At 45.1% G+C, this 18,770-nt stretch overlaps 1 long non-coding RNA gene across 1 annotated transcript in view; it reads right to left on the bottom strand.

The window, feature by feature from the left end:
- The window catches only part of LOC309363472, a 171,976-nt gene that overhangs the window by 104,159 nt on the left and 49,047 nt on the right, over positions 1-18,770 (bottom strand). Inside the window, exon 2 of the long non-coding RNA XR_014165360.1 lies at positions 4,106-4,212. This is a non-coding gene — a long non-coding RNA (uncharacterized lncRNA). The remainder of the gene's footprint in view (positions 1-4,105; positions 4,213-18,770) is intronic.

Raw genomic sequence — 18,770 nt, 5'->3', positions numbered from 1 at the left:
GGCTGTGTTTGTATATATGCTGGAAGCCGCCCAAAGTGGCTGGGGCAACCCAGCCAGTTGGATGCGGTACTACTACTACTACTACTACTACTAATATTTTAGGAAAAGAGGTGTCAGATCTCACCATGAACGCCTCCCTTGTTCTCTTATAATGGCAATGGCGCCCACCTGAGAGGTGCTAGAAATTCCAGATGAAAAGAAGCTCTGCCTAAATGTCTCATTTGTAGCGAAGAAGGACAACCTCAATGACAATATTAAGAAAGTCATAAGTGAAGCGGGGTAGGGGGTGGGGAGTTAAGGCAATGTGTGTTTCTGTCCAGGACATAGGTGTCAACTATAATGAATAATAATAATAATAATAATAATAATAATAATATATTTATACCCCGCCCATTGGGCTGGGTTTCCCCAGCCACTCTGGGCGGCTCCCAACAGAATATTAAAAACATGATAAAACATCAAACATTAAAAACTTCTAAACGTCAGATAGTTGTTTATTTCTTTGACATCTGATGGGAGGGCGTTCCACAGGGAGGGCGCCACTACCAAGAAGGCCCTTTGCCTGGTTCCCTGTAACCTCACTTCTCGCAATGAGGGAACTGCCAGAAGGCCCTCGGCGCTGGACCTCAGTGTCTGGGCTGAACGATGGGGGTGGAGATGCTCCTTCAGGTATACTGGGCTGAGGCCGTTTAGGGCTACTGGGGGCCAAGGCACTATAGTCCCCTCCCCTGTTTTTTTAGGGGGCCGGGTCCCCTCAATGTTCAGTGCCAACCCCTTGCTCTTCAGAATGTCACATGTGCGACATCAGGATATCGCGGCGGACCCCCTCAATTATTTTGAGAAGCTGGCACCTCAGTTCTAGGACAGATCTAGGTGGTGGAACATAGCTATTGCACAGGTATCACATAACTGCTTCTAGGTGCATGGTAAAGTCAACAGAAAGAGTGCAGGATCCAAATGTGCTTTCATGGGTTCAATCCCACGCTCAGCCAAGAGGCCTTGGGTAATGCCTTTAAGGGGAGGCTTTTGGGAAGAATGGAATATTTCAGACTCAGTTCCCCATCTGTAAAATGGGGGTGCCGATACTGTATCACACAGGACTGCTGAAAGCACAAACGAGACACAGACCCTGAAGCGCACTGTGATGTCGCAAGTCATTACAGACATTAATGTTGACACAATGTTCCCTCACAACCTTCTCTCTCTCTCTCTCTCTCTCTCTCTCTCTCTCTCTCTCTCTCTCTCTCTCTCTCTCTCTCCTTGCTTTCTTCTCGTTGAAACAATAGGCACAACCATATTGTATATGGAAGCTTATTCAGAGGATAACTGATTTTTTGATTTTTTTGACACTCTGGAGCGAAGAGCAACAGAGACAATTTTTTTTTTAAGTGGTGGGATCAGGCCCAAAATGAGCAATCCAAAATAATATTTCTACTGTGTATTGCTGTGAGACAAATTTGGCAGAAATATACCCTGCCAGATTTCCCTTTCAGTCACTTTGGTGGTAATTGCTTGGAAGGAACTCTGACAGAAGGTTAACAGAAGAAGAAAGCTGTGATGTTGGTTTCCTACAAGTTTCCCGTACAGGGTGGGGTGCTGGCTTCTTGTCATTTTGGATATGTCAAATTTTATTTGCATTCCGCTACGTTTTTTTAAAAAGCTCTTTGCCACATGCTAGAGGGTTTCAGGAGATACGGGCTGCAACCCACTTACCTGTGAGTAAAGTGCCACTGAATAGGATTTACATTTGAGTAGACAGGGTGAGGACCGCAGCCTTAGATGCCGATACCCAAGGAAATCAAGACCGAATCCACCTTTCTTCATGAGAACTTCCCTGTTCAGTAAGTTCTTCATCAAAGTGGAAAGTGATATTCAAATTATTGTTATTTGTCAACATGCCCAGTACTTCATATTCGCAAATGGAAGCAATGCTCCACAATCCTATGTGGGGTTATGGTGGCGCTGTGGTCTAAACCACTGAGCCTCTTGGGTTGGCTGATCAGAAGGTCGGCGGCTTGAATCCCCGCGACGGGGTGAGCTCCTGTTGCTCGATCCCAGATCCTGTCAAACCTAGCAGTTTGAAAGCAAGCCCAAAAGTGCAAGTAGATAAATAGGTACTGCTCTGGTGGGAAGGTAAATGGTGTTTCTGTGCGCTGCTCTGGTTTTGGTGTTCCATTGCGCCAGAAGCGGCTTAGTCATGCTGGCCACATGACCCGGAAAAGCTGTCTGCGGACAAACGCCGGCTCCCTCGGCCTGTAAAGCGAGATGAGCGCCGTAATCCCAGAGTTGTCCACGACTGGACATAACTGTCAGGGGTCCTTTACCTTTAAGGCCTGTTGAATTCACACATGGCATGATCCCTGATATATGTGAAGAGAATTGCAATCTCAGAACAATAAACGTGGCCCTTTTGTGAATTTTGCTACTTGTCCATCTCCTGCAAAACTTCCCCTGCCAACTTGGGGTGTGTTTCTTCAGCACTTAATAGACAATTTCGCTTGCCCTGAGCTGGATTAGAGACAAACATAGAGTTTGCATTATGAACTTCAGCAACATCAAAGCGATAATATCACACGAATGAACAAGGCCCACCAGTGCATAGTTTTGTCTCAGTTGCCCCCAAATCTTCATGGTATTGTAAACATGGTTTTGTCCTAATTATTGGATGGCAGGCCACTCAAAGAGAGTCGTGTGAATGCATTATCACCAGTAGCATGTAAGCTTTGCTCAGGATAACATTATTTACTTGCTTATTTTCTTGTAAAGTCAAAGCGAATGAAAGTTCAGTGTATCCACTGGCTAGCAAGTGTGACTGACAGACCTAGCAGGGTTCGATTCAAATCTTTTCTTAGCAATACATTTCCTGGATGCTTTTGGGTGATCCTCTCAGCACCTCACCAGCACACAAGGAAAGAAGGGCACTCTAATTTACAAGTTTGCCATGACGCTGGAATAAAATACAGAAGTGCCATTGCTCGCTCTGAACCACAGGGTTAGGGCAGACTAAATGGCTAGTTAAATAAAATCCAAGAAGCATATCTATATGGACAACTAGCTGTCTCATTTAAAGTGCACCTGGAGTCAAACATTTGCTTTCCACTGAGGGCCTTCTGAAGCTCTGCAGTTCAGATGAATATTTTTTATGGTTTGAAGCCTCTATTAAAAACAGAAACAAATTTTGCATTTTCTAAATGGGCAGATAATTATTCCATGATGAAGAGAGCAAATACAGAAGCAGTAATGGCCTCTGTCTTAAATGCAGGCGGAACTGAACTCCTGGCCATATAAATTTCTAATTAATTTGGATGTGCAAGCCATGGAACCGAAGCTCTGATTATGTATTAGAACCTGAGGTGTGAAAATACCTCTAGACAAGTATTCAGGTTTGCCAAGAAGTCCTGAATTGCCACATGCAGGTATGTTACAGTTTCAAACCCCCCAAGTGCCCCTATTTTCCAGGGATGTGCCTGATTTAGAGAAGCCGTCCTGGTTTCTGATTTTATTCCAGAATGTCCCACTTTTCCTCAGGATGTCCCTATTTTCAGTGGAGAAACGTTGGAGGGTATGGAGTTATCCAGTCCCCAAACCGTCTGGAGGGAATCCTGCATAGGGAAGTTTTTTAAAATAATATTTATTGTTTTATTATGCTTTTGTATATGTTGGAAGCTGCCCAGAGTGCTGGGGCAACCCAATAAGGTGTGTGGGTTAGAAATAGTAAAATTATCATTATGGAATGGGACGTCCCTATTTTCATCAGAGAAATGTTGGAGGCTATGGAGGATCTAATTTTATTTTTGTGACTGGCTGTATTTAAGCTCAAAGGGGAGGGGAAAAAACATATATTCAAACATGGACTTTAAGGACAGCTCCACACATTACCTTTTTTGTACATACAGTGGTACCTCAGGTTAAGTACTTAATTCATTCTGGAGGTCCGTTCTTAACCTGAAACTGTTCTTAACCTGAAGCACCACTTTAGCTAATGAGGCCTCCTGCTGCTGCCGCACCATCGGAGCACGATTTCTGTTCTCATCCTGAAGCAAAGTACTTATCCCAAGGTACTATTTCTGGGTTAGCAGAGTCTGTAACCTGAAGCGTATGTAACCTGAAGCGTATGTAACCTGAGGTACCACTGTATTTAAAATGCATCTCTGGGTTATTTGTGGGGCCTAGGAATTTGTTATTATTATTATTTTCAAAATACAGTGGTTCCTCGGGTTAAGTACGGATCCTGTTCACATCCCGAGGTACCCGTGTACCCGTGTTACCCAGCCACAACCACAATAGACCTGGAGAGACAAACCAAAGCCCTCTCCATTCTTAGTGTAGTTGCCTGAAGGTTTCTCCTTTGGTAACAGGGATGCGGGTGGCTCTGTGGCCTAAACCAGTGTTCCCCAACCTTGGGCCTCCAGCTGTTTTTGGACTACAATTCCCATCATCCTTGACCACTGGTCTTGCTAGCGAGGGATGATGGGAGTTGTAGTCCAAAAACAGCTGGAGGCCCAAGGTTGGGGAACACTGGTCTAAACCACTGAGCCTCTTAGGCATGCCGATCGGAAGGTCGGCAGTTCGAATCCCTGTGACAGAGTGAGCTCCCGTTGCTCTGTCCCAGCTCCTGCCAACCTAGCAGTTGGAAAGCATGCCAGTGCAAGTAGATAAATAGGTACCACTGCGGCGGGAAGGTAAACAGCGTTTCCGTGCGCTCTGGTTTCTGTCACAGTGTTCCATTGCGCCAGAAGTGGTTTAGTCCTGCTGGCCACATGACCCGGGAAGCTGTCTGTGGACAGACGCCGGCTCGCTTGGCCTGAAAGCGAGATGAGCGCCACAACCCCATAGTCGCGTTTGACTGGACTGAACCGTCCAGGGGGCCTTTACCTTTTACCTTCTCCTTTGGTGATTCTGTCCTCAAAGACCAGGGGGAGTGGATTCTCCTGTCAAGAGTGCCTTTTGAAAGGCTCCTTCCCAAACAAGCACTAAGTTCAATTCGAGACTCTGTACGTAGGCATTAAACAGTGCATCAATCACGGACGTGAGCCTCTTTCCCCCACCTCCTCAGTGTATATATATATATGTGCGCGTATGGGGCGTGTGTGTGTGTGTGTGCCTCAGCTTTGAGAGGAATTCATTCTACCTGCATAGTCAAGCCGCATATAAAGAAGATTGGGAAGGCTGGAAAAGCATCCTAACTCTCCACGGCAAAGGGTGGGAGGGAGGGCTGAGATGAAATACACAGATGGAAACAGAACACTCCACTGGTCACAGATAAGGAAGGCTGCCTAGCCGGATGTGAAGAAGAACAAAGTGAATTTTGAGGGCCTAGCTGTGCAGCAGCTCAGCTTCCAAGCTCTGCCCTCGGCACTTGAATCCACTTTCCCATTGAGGATCTTCCATGCCAGTCAAAAGGGTGGAAAAGGTGGGGGCACAGAGGGGCACCACAGCAGAGGCACTTCTTCACAGTTCCACCAAGGAATGGCCACTTAGAAAGAGAGAGAGAGAGAGGTCTCCTGAGGTGGGGCAGGAAGCTGAGGGAATGTGGTTGTGGCATCTCAGGCTCAGCCCCAGTCCCTATTTTCATTCTGCCAATGTGGCAGGGGAAGAACACGAGTCTGTGTGATGTTCTCCTGTGTTCTTAACCCTCCACAACTTCCTCAGGTGGGGCACACAGAGAAGGGCCTCTGGCGAAGACTGCAGAGTCTGGGGTGGTTCATATGGGAAGGGGCAGCCCTTGAAGACTCGCACTCCTCAGCCATATAGGGCTTTAAAGATGCATGTTGGAGAAAAGTCACAGCTCCATGGCAGAGGGATGCTTCCAGACTCCCCTGTTTTGGCGTGAAATTCAGTAAGGTTGCACAGTGCCCCAGGCCTCTCTTGTCACAGGATTTATTTTGAAGATGAAGAAGAAGAAGAAGAAGAAGAGTTTGGATTTGATATCCTGACCTTTCACTCCCCTTCAGGAGTCTCAAAGCGGCTAACATTCTCCTTTCCCTTCCTCCCCCACAACAAACACTCTGTGAGGTGAGTGGGGCTGAGAGACTTCAAAGAAGTGTGACTGGCCCAAGGTCACCCAGCAGCTGCATGTGGAGGAGCGGAGACTCGAACCCGGTTCCCCAGATTACAAGACTACCGCTCTTAACCACTACACCACACTGGATCACTCCTCCTCCACACACACCCTATAGCTGTCAACATTTCCCTTTTTTAAAGGGAAATTCTCTTATTCCGAATAGGATTCCTCGCAAGAAAAGGGAAAAGTTGACAGCTGTCTCACACACACACACACACACACACACACACACACACACACACACACTGCCTGCCTGCCTTCAGAGATGCCCGAAGAATACACTGGCTTTGTATTGCAATATTGTAATGGAGTCTCTCGAATATCTTGGAACGCCCATGGGAAACCTCTGCTTCCGCTATGTTGCTTGTTTTTGATGCCCAGATAACCTTCATGCTCCTGAGCTATGCCCCATATCAGGGACTGGCTGGATAAGCAGGAGTGGTGGAAACTGCCTGGCCAAGAGCCACCGCCCAGGAAAGCACAGAGGGAGAGGATTCGGATCCGGGCTCCTGGCTCCTGGCGGTGAGAAACCAGCCACACCCCAGAGGAGGGGAAAAGCTGGGAAGTGCTGGAGGCTAGGAGCTTGAAGGATGATGGAGAGGAGGAAACAGGTAGGTGCCCCAGCACAGGACAGGGACAGGAATCAGACTTGGTGGTTCCACCACAAAGCCACTCCGACAGTTTCTTTGCTGACAGCCTGCAAGCCCTGCCTCTCGGAACAAGGTGTTTGTTGTGTGTTGCCAAGCAGAGAGCGAGGCAGCCACAGAGATGGTTCCTTGGGATTCACCATAGATAGAAGGCTAGGAAGTGAAGGGGGAGTTTACAAGCCAGTCTGGGCAACTGCTTCAAAAAGGAGAGTGCAGCATAATAATAATAATAATAATAATAATAATAATAATAATAATAATAATATAATTCATACCCTGCCCATCTGGCTGGGTTTCCCCAGCCACTTTGGGCGGCTCCCAACACAATATTAAAAACATGATCAAATATCAAACATTAAACACTTCCCCAAACAGGGCTGCCTTCAGATGTCTTCTAAAAGTCAGGTAGTTGTTCATTTCCTTGACATCTGATGGGAGGGTTGTTTGAGAGGGTGGGCACCACTACCCAGAAGGCCCTCTGTCAGGTTCCTTGTAACCTCACTTCTCGCAGTGAGGAAACCGCCACAAGGCTCTCGGAGCTGGACCTCAGTGTCTGGGCAGAACGATGGGGATGGAGACGCTCCCTCAGGTATACTAGGCCAAGGCTGTTTAGGGCTTTAAAGACAACTAAACTTGCACTGGAGCAATAAGAAGAAGCTTTAAATCATTATGTTTTTCAGCTACAAAGACAGTAGCTTTGTCACAGAGCTCTGGAATCTTGGGTAGGTGGGAGAGCAATTCTCCGAAAAAGCTTTCTGCCTACATAGTTTGGCTCTCTCGACAGCCAGTGTGGTGTAGTGGTTAAGAGTGGTAGTCTCGTAATCTGGGGAACCGGGTTCGAGTCTCCGCTCCTCCACATGCAGCTGCTGCGTGACCTTGGGCCAGTCACACTTCTTTGAAGTCTCTCAGCCCCACTCACCTCACAGAGTGTTTGTTGTGGGGGAGGAAGGGAAAGGAGATTGTTAGCCGCTTTGAGACTCCTTAAAGGGAGTGAAAGGCGGGATATCAAATCCAAACTCTTCTTCTTCTTCTCTCTAAGGGGGCAGGCTGACCCAAACTAAAGTGGCTTCCCGTTATTTGAATTCTCCCACTGTCCCAGGTAAGCATCTGAGGAATTATCATAGTTCAAGGGATTTCAAGGGAAGCTGCTTAATGAATTCATGCTCAGCTCCCTGAGAAGTGACATCGGCATCTGTCGGCAACACAAAAGGAAGCACACCTCAGCTGAGTGGTCTAGATCTGTAGGATTTGCCTAATCAGAATGACACAAGCTGGGTTTAAATCACCGTTCTAATTAGAATGATTCTGTGGACACAGTTAAGCGTCTAAGTGAATCTCCTTTTCACAAAGCGGTCCAAGGATCTCTCATTTCTTGGAGAAGCATCCCCCTGTGTCAGGAGAATCATACTATTCTCCCCAACCACCCCAAACCCAGAGCAAAGTTTGTTGTTGCTGTTTGGTCGTTTAGTCGTGTCTGACTCTTCGTGACCCCATGGACCAGAGTACGCCAGGCACTCCTGTCTTCCACTGCCTCCCAAAGTTTGGTCAAACACATGCTGGTAGCTTCAAGAACACTGTCCAACCATCTCGTCCTCTGTCATCCCCTTCTCCTTGTGCCCTCCATCTTCCCCAACATCAGGGTCTTTTCCAGGGAGTCTTCTTTTCTCATGAAGTGGCCAAAGTATTGGAGCTTCAGCTTCATGATCTGTCCTTCCAGGGAGCACTCAGGGCTGATTTCCTTAAGAATGGGACTCTCAAGAGTCTCCTCCAGTTAGATGATGACAATAAACACAAAACATGCATAATAACAGCTTTGGGAGGTGCTTAACTCCAGTGGGGGACATGTGTTCGTGGAGGGGGCAGAAATCCTTTGTTTCAGTTGTGGTCTTCAGCTTTTAGGATTTCCCCCTGGGTGCTCATAGCAGCTGTGGGTCACCCTGATTCAGATTCTAACTCTGAAAGGACAAGAAATTAACTCCCCCAGTCCCTGCTTCAGTTTCAATGTGGACCAGATCCTTCTATGAACCCTCCCTCCCAAATAACCATACCATTATCGATTGTGTCACTATTGCCCCATCTAGTTTTGCCAACAAAGGCCTGTATAGTTAAAGCTATGGTTTTCCCAGTAGTGATGTATGGAAATGAAAGCTGGACCATAAAGAAAGCTGATCGCTGAAGAATTGATGCTTTTGAATTATCGTGCTGGAGGAGACTCTTGAGAGTCCCATGGACTGCAAGAAGATCAAACCTCTCCATTCTTAGGGAAATCAGCCCTGAGTGCTCACTGGAAGGACAGATACTGAAGCTGAGGCTCCAATACTTTGGCCACCTCATGAGAAGAGAAGACTCCCTGGAAAAGACCCTGATGTTGGGGAAGATGGAGGGCACAAGGAGAAGGGGATGACAGAGGACGAGATGGTTGGACAGTGTTCTCGAAGCCACCAGCATGAGTTTGACCAAACTGCGAGAGGCAGTGGAAGACAGAAGTGCCTGGCGTGCTCTGGTCCAGGGGGTCACGAAGAGTCGGACACAAGTAAACAACTAAGCAACAACAACAACAACAAGCTGATGCAGTTAGGAGTGCGGCAAGATCCAGTTCTTCTTCAGTCCCCCAACGAGCCCCACAGTCTCCCCCGTCTTCCCCCCACAACCCACAGTCTCTCCAAGGAGTGAGGACTAATTTGGGGATCGTAGGTTTTTCATTGTTACAGGCGAGGCCAAAAGAAACCACTACCATTTCCCTGGTCTGTACCATGTTGGCCAGTGTCTGCGAAGTGGATGCATTTCTTTGAATTTTGCAAACTTTTATGACAGCTTTAATCGCGTGTCTTGAAGATATGTGGTAGAGGCTGAAGCCTGGCAAGGCTGAAGCCCCCGACTTGCTTAGGATGCAATCAAGTGTGTCGCCCAGGCGCTGAGCCTCGTACCGCCAAGATATGCATAGCAATTATTAATAGCTCTTTACATTTTAAACTTCATACATTTATTTAGCGTAAAAAGAGGACCGTCCTTCTATACCCATTAAAACCATTGCACATTTTATTCTCAGAGATGCAGGTGAATTCTCCAAGGACACTTCAGTCGCCTTGCATGCCCCTGTTGGCCATCTTTAATTGTAAGAGAGCCTCATCTTCACTCCACTCAGATAGGATGTTTTATTGGCCACTGATGCCGAAGGTGTTTTTCTCTGTTGAAGTGGAATATCTCTCTCTCTCTCTCTCTCTCTCTCTCTCTCTCTCTCTCTCTCTCTCTCTCTCTCTCTCTCTCTCACACACACACACACACACACACACACACAAATGCTGCAGCCTTTCCCTCGAAGCAGTAGTAAAGTGGAACCTTTGTGTTCATTCTTTTTTTATTATTATTATAAAAAAAGCAACAACTTCCTGTCCTCAGTCCAAAAGTGTCGCTTTCGCATTCCACTCTGGTAGGCAATGAAATCACTCCACTCATGAATGAAAGAGGAGCGAGGTGGCACACATTAAAGGGAAGAGAAAAGTTCCCGTGTGTGTGATCCTGATATCTTGGTAGAACAGAAGGTGACAAAACTGTACTTGTGATTGAAAGTGTCTTTTTTCTATTTTTGAAAGAAGTGCGTCTATGTATATGGGAGGGGGCAGGGAGAGAGAGAGAGAGAAAGAAAGAAAGAAAGAAAGAAAGAGAGAGAGAGAGAGAGAGAGAGAGAGAGAGAGAGAGAGAGAGAGAGAGAGAGAGAGAAGCACTTCAAACAGAGTCAAGGGGTGGGGAAAACTAGAGCCTGTGCTAAATTAGGGTCTCATCCACACTTCCTCTTGCCTAGAAAGCATGGGGGAAAACAGAGAAAATCTGGGCCTGAGTTGTTTCCCACTTGCTGCACTCCTTTCCTAGAGAATACCCTAAACTGGGGCATACGTCAATCCGGAGGAAACCCGAATCACCATTTGCTCTGATTGAGTGCTGAAGAGTGCTTTCTCTTGTGGGAAAGCAACCCAGAACATGGTTGTAAGCATGTATTTCCACTTGAAGACCAAAAGCAACAAAGTTAACGTCTTTTATTTTTGCAAAACGTACCCAACATCATCATTCTCTCAACCTTTATGGGTACAAGTCTGGTTGGATCAATGCAGTTTCTAGAAGCTGACCGTTTTGCACATACCCTAAAATTAGGGAGGACAGGCTGGTGAACCGGTGCACAAAGCGAAAGAGAAATCTCTACGCGACATGCAGCGGTATTTATATGTCCCTCGAATTGCTGCTTGCATGTTCTCTCATTGGCCAAATTACCCCCAACAACCCTAGAGACCAATAGGGTAGTTGTGGCTATCCAAACGTACCCGCCCGCAACAACAAGGGTAGCTCTGGTGACCTCTGCGCAATGCGTGCTCTATAGGAGGATGAGATATTGAATGCCAGTGTGAGATATTGAATGCCAATGTGGCCTATAATATGGGTAATAACATTTACTTATTTATTTAGAGCAATGACAAACCTAGACAGCATCTTAAAAAGCAGAGTCATCACCTTGCCAACAAAGGTCCGTATAGTTAAAGCTATGGTTTTCCCACTAGTGATGTGTGGAAGTGAGAGCTGGACCATAAAGAAGGCTGATCACCGAAGATTGATGCTTTTGAATTATGGTGCTGGAGGAGACTCTTGAGAGTCCCATGGACTGCAAGAAGATCAAACCTATCCATTCTGAAGGAAATCAGCCCTGAGTGCTCACTGGAAGGACAGATCGTGAAGCTGAGGCTCCAATACTTTGGCCACCTCATGAGAAGAGAAGATTCCCTGGAAAAGACCCTGATGTTGGGGAAGATGGAGGGCACAAGGAGAAGGGGACGACAGAGGACGAGATGGTTGGACAGTGTTCTCGAAGCTACCAGCATGAGTTTGACCAAACTGCGGGAGACAGGAGGGCCTGGCATGCTCTGGTTCATGGGGTCATGAAGAGTCGGACACGACTAAACAACAACAATTTATTTAGATATTTAATATCACCAGTGCTATTTTTCTAGAAAAAGAGGTGCCAGAACTCACCATGAACGCCTCCCTCTTTCTCTTAGAATGGCAATGGCACCTGCCTGAGAGGTGCCAGAACTGAGTTCCAGTGAGTTCCCCCTGGAAAAAAGCCCTGAATATCACCATCTTCGAAGTAGAGTCTTGGGCAGAGCTGGTCCCTTATTAGACATCCCAGATGTGTGTCATTTGTTGTGTACATTTCTCCCATGAATACAGCTCTCCACTCACAGAGAGGGGGTGTCAAGGAGAGGAACAATGATAAGTCAATGCTTGGGTGTTCTGTGTTATCGTTTGTGTGTGCTTATATGTGTTTCTATATATATGCATGGGTGTCGATCCATCTAACTACACACACACACACACACACACACACACACACACCTTTATATTTGTAAAGGCTACATTTGTAAACAATGAGCTCATGCGAATATTTTTCATGCCTCAGCCTTGATTCCCCACCCCATTCTCCTCCTTGAAAGCCCTGAAAAAAGTTTACTTGATGTCTAACCAAGCAGTGCTGCATCTTCAAATTTGAAGGAGAAACTCAGAAAGTTGAGGTTTTTTTTTATTATTCTTCATTTAAGTATTATTTTTTAATTGCAGCGTATTAAACATAAAATCTGGTACAATCTTTAAAAATAAATAGGACCTAACTATAAATGGGCCCTGTTGTGTTTTTATCTTTGACAAGCAAGTAATTGCTTCTCAAATTTATCAGTTTGTTTATGCAAAAACCATTTACCAAGCCTAGCTCAAAAGCATCAATTTCATCATTATCATCTTATTAATTTAGCCAAGCTATAACACAGCTGATTATTCCTGAGTAATATCCTCTGCAGCACATCATGTGTGGCAAAACCATCTGTACAGTACCTATTTAATAAATAAACCCTCGGCTAAATGTCTCTGTTTATTGAGAACTAATGTTTATAGAAAATATAATGGAACTCAATAAATAACTCAGCTTCATCAACCTGCATATGAATCAGGATGAAGAATGCTGACATCATCACCTTTCAAGTACCACAGAAAGCAAAATTACCCAAAAGAGCTATAGAGTCAATATTAAGGCATTAAAACTGCAATGAAGGCATATTAATGCTTAAAACTTCATTGTTGGCAGTGGAATTGCCACAACGGACATATTTTATAACTCCAAGACTACTTAGGCTTTATGGCTGCTTCTTTGTTGAGTGCCTTGCACTTAATGTAGTTTTCCACTTTAAATATATATAAAAAAAACACCCAACAACACGAGATCTTAAAAAAAAAAGAAAGGCAAAAAAGAAAAGGAAAATTGCTGATTCTCAGCATTCATTTTTAAAATAATGCAAACTGCTGATTCCAATTGTTTGAGGTTGGGGGGGGGAGCAAACTTATTTAACTCCATGCTTTCTGAATTCTTATAGGCACTGAATAGATTTTCTAAAGCAAGGGTTAAGATAAGGTTGAAAGCATTTTAGAGAAAACAGGAAACAAGCCATAAACATGCTCACGGTTTTATTAAAATACAGTGCTCTCTTCTTCATTTGCTTGCTTTTTTCAATGAAATCAATTTCTTGTCGCTTTTATTGATCTGTTTATCATGTCCTTCAACAATACATACATGCTCATCACAGTGTTCAGTAAAAGTTCTCATTGGAATGCACAGAAGCGCACCAGCATTTTTTGAAAAGGGGAACCCATAATCTACCATATACAGTGGTACCTCGGGTTACATACGCTTCAGGTTACATACGCTTCAGGTTACAGACTCCATTAACCCAGAAATATTACCCCGGGTTAAGAACTTTGCTTCAGGATGAGAACAGAAATTGTGCTGCGGTGGCGCGGCGGCAGCAGGAGGCCCCCATTAGCTAAAGTGGTGCTTCAGGTTAAGAACAGTTTCAGGTTAAGAACGGACTTCCGGAACGAATTAAGTACGTAACCAGAAGTACCACTGTATTTTGGGAAGTTCCTTGAGAAAAATGGACTTAAGGTACCACTTGGTGTATAACTGAAGTTGGATATAACCCAATGAGCCTACTCTGAGGATAATTTAATTGGATATCATCCCAGGGAATAATCAATATGGCATCCTTCAGATGTTGTGAACTACAAATTCAATCAGCCCCAAGCAGCATGGCTAATGATTAGGGATGATGGGAGATGTAGTCCACATCTGGAGGGCATATGTTGGTAACCCTTGCCCTTGGTGAAAAATTTGCATGCCATGCTTACTTCATGTATCTGAAAGCTGCTGAAGGTCATGCAATAGTTCCATTGCAGAATTCAGCAGCCAGGTTGCAAGACGGTTTGAGCATATTACACCGATCCTGGTCCAACTGCACTGGCTACCAATTAGTTTTGGGGCCCAATTCAAAGTGCTGGTTTCAACCTATAAAGCCTTAAACAGCTCAGGATCCCAATATCTCAAGGACTGCCTCTTTCCATATGAACCCACCCGGACCCTGAGATCATCTTCCGAGGCCCTTCTTTGTGTGTCTCCTCCTTGAGAGGTTCGGAGGGTGGCAACATGAGAATGGGCCTTCTCTGCAGTGGCTCCCCATCCGTGGAATGCTCTCCCCAGGGAAGTTTGCCTGGCGCCTTCATTATACACCGTTAGGCGCCAGGCAAAAGCGTTCATTTTTAACCAGGCCTTTTTTAACCTGATAGACATCCTATACCATGGATAGGCAAACTAAAGCCTGGGGACTAGATCTAGTCCAATCGCCTTTAAATCCGGCCTGAAGATGGTCCAGGAATCAGCATGTTTTTACATGAGTAGAATGTGTGCTTTTATTTAAAATGCATCTCTGGGTTATTTGTGGGGCATAGGAATTTGTTCATTTTTTCTCTCCAAAATATAGTCTGGCCCCCTACAAGGTCTGAGGGACAGTGGGCCGGCCCCTGGCTGAAAAAGTTTGCAGACCCCTGTCCTATACCCTTTTAAAATGTGTCTCTTTTTGGGGGGGGAAGGGGTGTTGTTGGGTTATTGCTTTTATTTTGATTTTATATATTGTGATCTTTTCTGTGAACCGCCCTGAGACCTCCAGGTATAGGGCGGTATACAAGTTCGATAAATAAAAATACATATTCGGTCAAATTTATCTTCAATCTGCTAGTACTTTTAAACCCTGCTCTCCTTTTGAGAATGTTATGGCCCAGTTCACATGGAATGCTAGAGCATCATCGGCACTTTATGACAAGCCAAATCGTAGATTATAGTGTCAACAAGAAAGTTCCCGGAGCGAAGACTGCAGTCACGATGCTCCTTCGCTGGTTATGCTGCTGCTGTTGCTGTACGGCCCTGAGCGAAACCATGGTTTGGCTTACAGATTCGTCTAAAACTTGGGCCCATGGTTTATCTTGCTCCGGTCAAACCATAAGATAAAATCAAGGTTTGTTCTGGGTTTGCCGTTTGTGGTTTGCCTGGGGGGGGGGGAGTGAGGCTGCAGGAGGAACAGGGAAGGAGCAGAGTATCTCAGTCTTTGCTCTGGGAACCCAAACATTTTGCTAACCCATGGTTTGGCTGAACATTATCTGCAAACTGGGTCTATGAATAATGTTAAGTTGTGGGTGAACATATCAGATGACACAGCGATTCTTCAAACAGCTCTTGTTTATTCAGAGGCCAGAACAGAACTGAACTGAAGGGCTCAGTCAGCCTGCTTATATAGAGCTCCAGTACAACGTTACTGTAGCAACTTTCTAAAACTATCCAATCACTGAATGTTACTTTTGATCCTTCATTTGCATAACTATCTACAGTATCCCCCTGCTGGCCCAGTGTGAGAACTTCAGTACATAACAAATAAAGTAGGGCATTAACAATGCCTTTGGTATCCCATATGAAATTACCTTTTTAAAAGGACATCTATGTGATACTTCTATGGGGGGAGGGAATATATTCCTGGTTAATGGAAAATATTTTAATGGTTCCTCTACTGATTGTGGATTTTGTTTGTGTTCTAATAGTAAAAGGTAGTGTACATGTGTGCTTGAAACCCCCAACCTCCATTGCATTATTCCATTCTCCAACAGAAAAAAATATAATTTATTGTAATTTTTTTCTATAGTGGAAATCATCAACCTGAAAGCCAGCATTTAATTATTATTCTTCCTTACAACATTAAAAATGAGATTGTAATTCTATTTGAAGTCTGGGGAAGTTTACCATTTAATTTGATGGGAGCAAAATCAATAGCAGCTAAATATACTTCATGCTCATAGAACCAGGTTCCATTGTCTTGCCTAAGTCAGGCTGCCTTATTAATGTCTACTCAGAAGTAGACCCCATTAAATTCAATGGAGCTTCTCCGGAAAGCCTTATGGAATGGCAGTCTTACAACGGGACTTACTTCTCAGATGACACACACAGGATTGAACTGTAAACTAGATGTGATTTGATCTTGACAATCTTTTGTAAGCTGTGTTAAAGAATGCCTCAGGGCTATAAGACAGTATATTTTGTTTAGTCGTGTCCGACTCTTCGTGACCCCATGGACCAGAGCACGCCAGGCACTCCTGTCTTCCACTGCCTCCCACAGTTTGGTCAAACTCATGCTGGTAGCTTTGAGAACCCTGTCCAACCATCTCATCCTCTGTCACCCCCTTCTCCTTGTGCCCTCAATCTTTCCCAACATCAGGGTCTTTTCCAGGGTCTTTATTCCAAATAAATAAATAAAATTAAAAGTCATGTTATATTCCTTTATTTAAATTTTAGGCATAGATTTATGTTTAGTTTTCTTACATTGAAAAAAATGTTCCCACCCACTATCCCTAATTGGAAAAGTTTTTTTAAAAGTGCATGGTTTAGCTACTCAGGTGTGACTATCACATTCCTCCATTTAGCTGCTTGTGGACCTTGCCAATATAGTTAAAGCCATGGTTTTCCCAGTAGTGATATATGGAAGTGAGAGCTGGACCATAAAGAAGGCTGATTGCCGAAGAATTGATGCTTTTGAATTATGGTGCAGGAGGAGACTCTTGAGAGTCCCATGGACTGCAAGAAGATCAAAGCTACCCATTCTGAAGGAAATCAGCCCTGAGTGCTCACTGGAAGGACAGATCCTGAAGCTGAGGCTCCAATACTTTGGCCACCTCACGAGAAGAGAAGACTCCCTGGAAAAGACCCTGATGTTGGGAAAGATAGAGGGCACAAGGAGAAGGGGACGACAGAGGACGAGATGGTTGGACAGTGTTCTCGAAGCTGCCAGCATGAGTTTGACCAAACTGCGGGAGACAGTGGAAGACAGGAGTGCCTGGCGTGCTCTGGTCCATGGGGTCATGAAGAGTTGGACACGACTAAACGACTAAACAACAACAACATACCCAGTGCACACAAACTGGGAAGCCACAGTCCTCAGTGGGTGTACAATTAAATATATAGGTGTGCATATGCTCCTGTTGTTCCTCTTTACGAGGGCCAGTCTCTGTTTGTTATTTCCTAGAAACACACTGTCCCTATTTTATCCTTATGTTTGTCTTTATAAGGTTAGTTAGTTCTTCTATTGCTCTAAGATTTAAAATTGGCAGTGAAGGTGCCTTGGAAAAAAAAATCATTCCAAGTGGCATTTCCTGAGCCTAATTTGTACATTCGAATCCCACTGTCAGAGCATCTCTGTTGCTTGGCCAGCCGCCAGACTTCCTGCAGTGTTACTACTCCTGGTGTCTTACTTCTCGAGAGCTTTAGGGGGCAGTCATGAGCTACTACGTGCTCTTTTGCCTAGAGACAATTGCGATTGTTTTCTCATGCCCATTGCTGCAGAGTTGCTCTTCATGACAGACAAAGAGGGGTGTGTGGGTGTGCATGATCCAAGTCTGGACACAAAGTAATGTGCAGAACAACGCAGGAGGCAGCCCCAAAGATGTGCTCTACTGAAACCTGTCCTTGAAAGTTTTCTCCCCCCCCACCCCAAAAGAGGCACCTGTTGATGTGGTTTTACTTCATTCACAAGGCGCATTAGACTTTATCATTCCAGGGGGTGTGGGGTTAAGCTTACCTTTCTGTTGGGAATTGTGTATGTTCTTGAAATATACTTGGAGTTGTGAGTGGATTTCATGCTCTTTATTCAGCTCATAGTGGTGAGGAGGAATGGAAGTTCTCCCAGAATGTCTGCTTTATATACATTACTACACAATGGGCCCCACGTGATTGGCTAATTCCAGGATTCTCCTGTAGACCAATCAGGTTGCGGATTCACTTCCACCTGGAGCTGGATTGGGTGGCTCCTGTGGACTAATCAGACTGCTGCATTCTGGATCCTATTGTTCTAGGACCAATCAGACTGCACATTCTGAATCCTATTGTTCTAGGAGCAATCAGACTGCTGCATTCTGAATCCTATTGTTCTAGGACCAATCAGACTGCTGCATTTTGGATCCTATTCAACTCAGTACATAACAGTTCTCCTTTCCTGTAGGTTTTCCAGCAATAGGAAACCTACAGCCTGAGAGGTCCTGTTTTGCCCCATGAGTGTAATTTCCCCCCCAACCACCAGCCACACAAGCAGGTAAAGTTGTGGCTGCAAAGGAACAACCTGGAGCTAAAAGCCTGTTCCAGACCATTCATTGGCAAGTAGGACTCCCTCATTGCACAGATCAGCTGACAGTCATGGAAAGCCATCACTCTGAAGTCCATTTGTAAGCTGTTTATATTCAACTGATGGGCATTGCAGGACATCCCCTCTGAAGTCTGTTTGCTTGTATATCTGAAGGAGCGTCTCCACCCCCATCGTTCAGCCCGGACATGAGGTCCAGCTCTGAGGGCCTTCTGGTGGTTCCCTCCCTGCGAAAATTGAAGTTACAGGGAACTAGGCAGAGGGCCTTCTGGGTAGTGGTGCCCGCCCTGTGGAACATCCTCCCATCAGATGTCAGGAAAATAAACAGCTATCTGACTTTTAGAAGGCACCTGAAGGCAGCCCTGTTTAATGTTTGATGTTTCATTGTGTTTTTTATTCTGTTGGGAGCCACCCAGAGTGGCTGGGGAAACCCAGCCAGATGGCCGGGGTATAAATAATAAATAATATATTGTTATTGTTATTAGTAGAATATATTCAAAGTACTTGCAAGTACCC

Source organism: Podarcis melisellensis (genome assembly GCF_964234715.1).
Source record: "Podarcis melisellensis genome assembly, chromosome: 1".
Lineage (NCBI taxonomy): Eukaryota > Metazoa > Chordata > Lepidosauria > Squamata > Lacertidae > Podarcis > Podarcis melisellensis.
The sequence above is the reverse complement of the archived record's forward strand: the minus strand, read 5'-3'. Positions and strand labels throughout refer to the sequence as shown.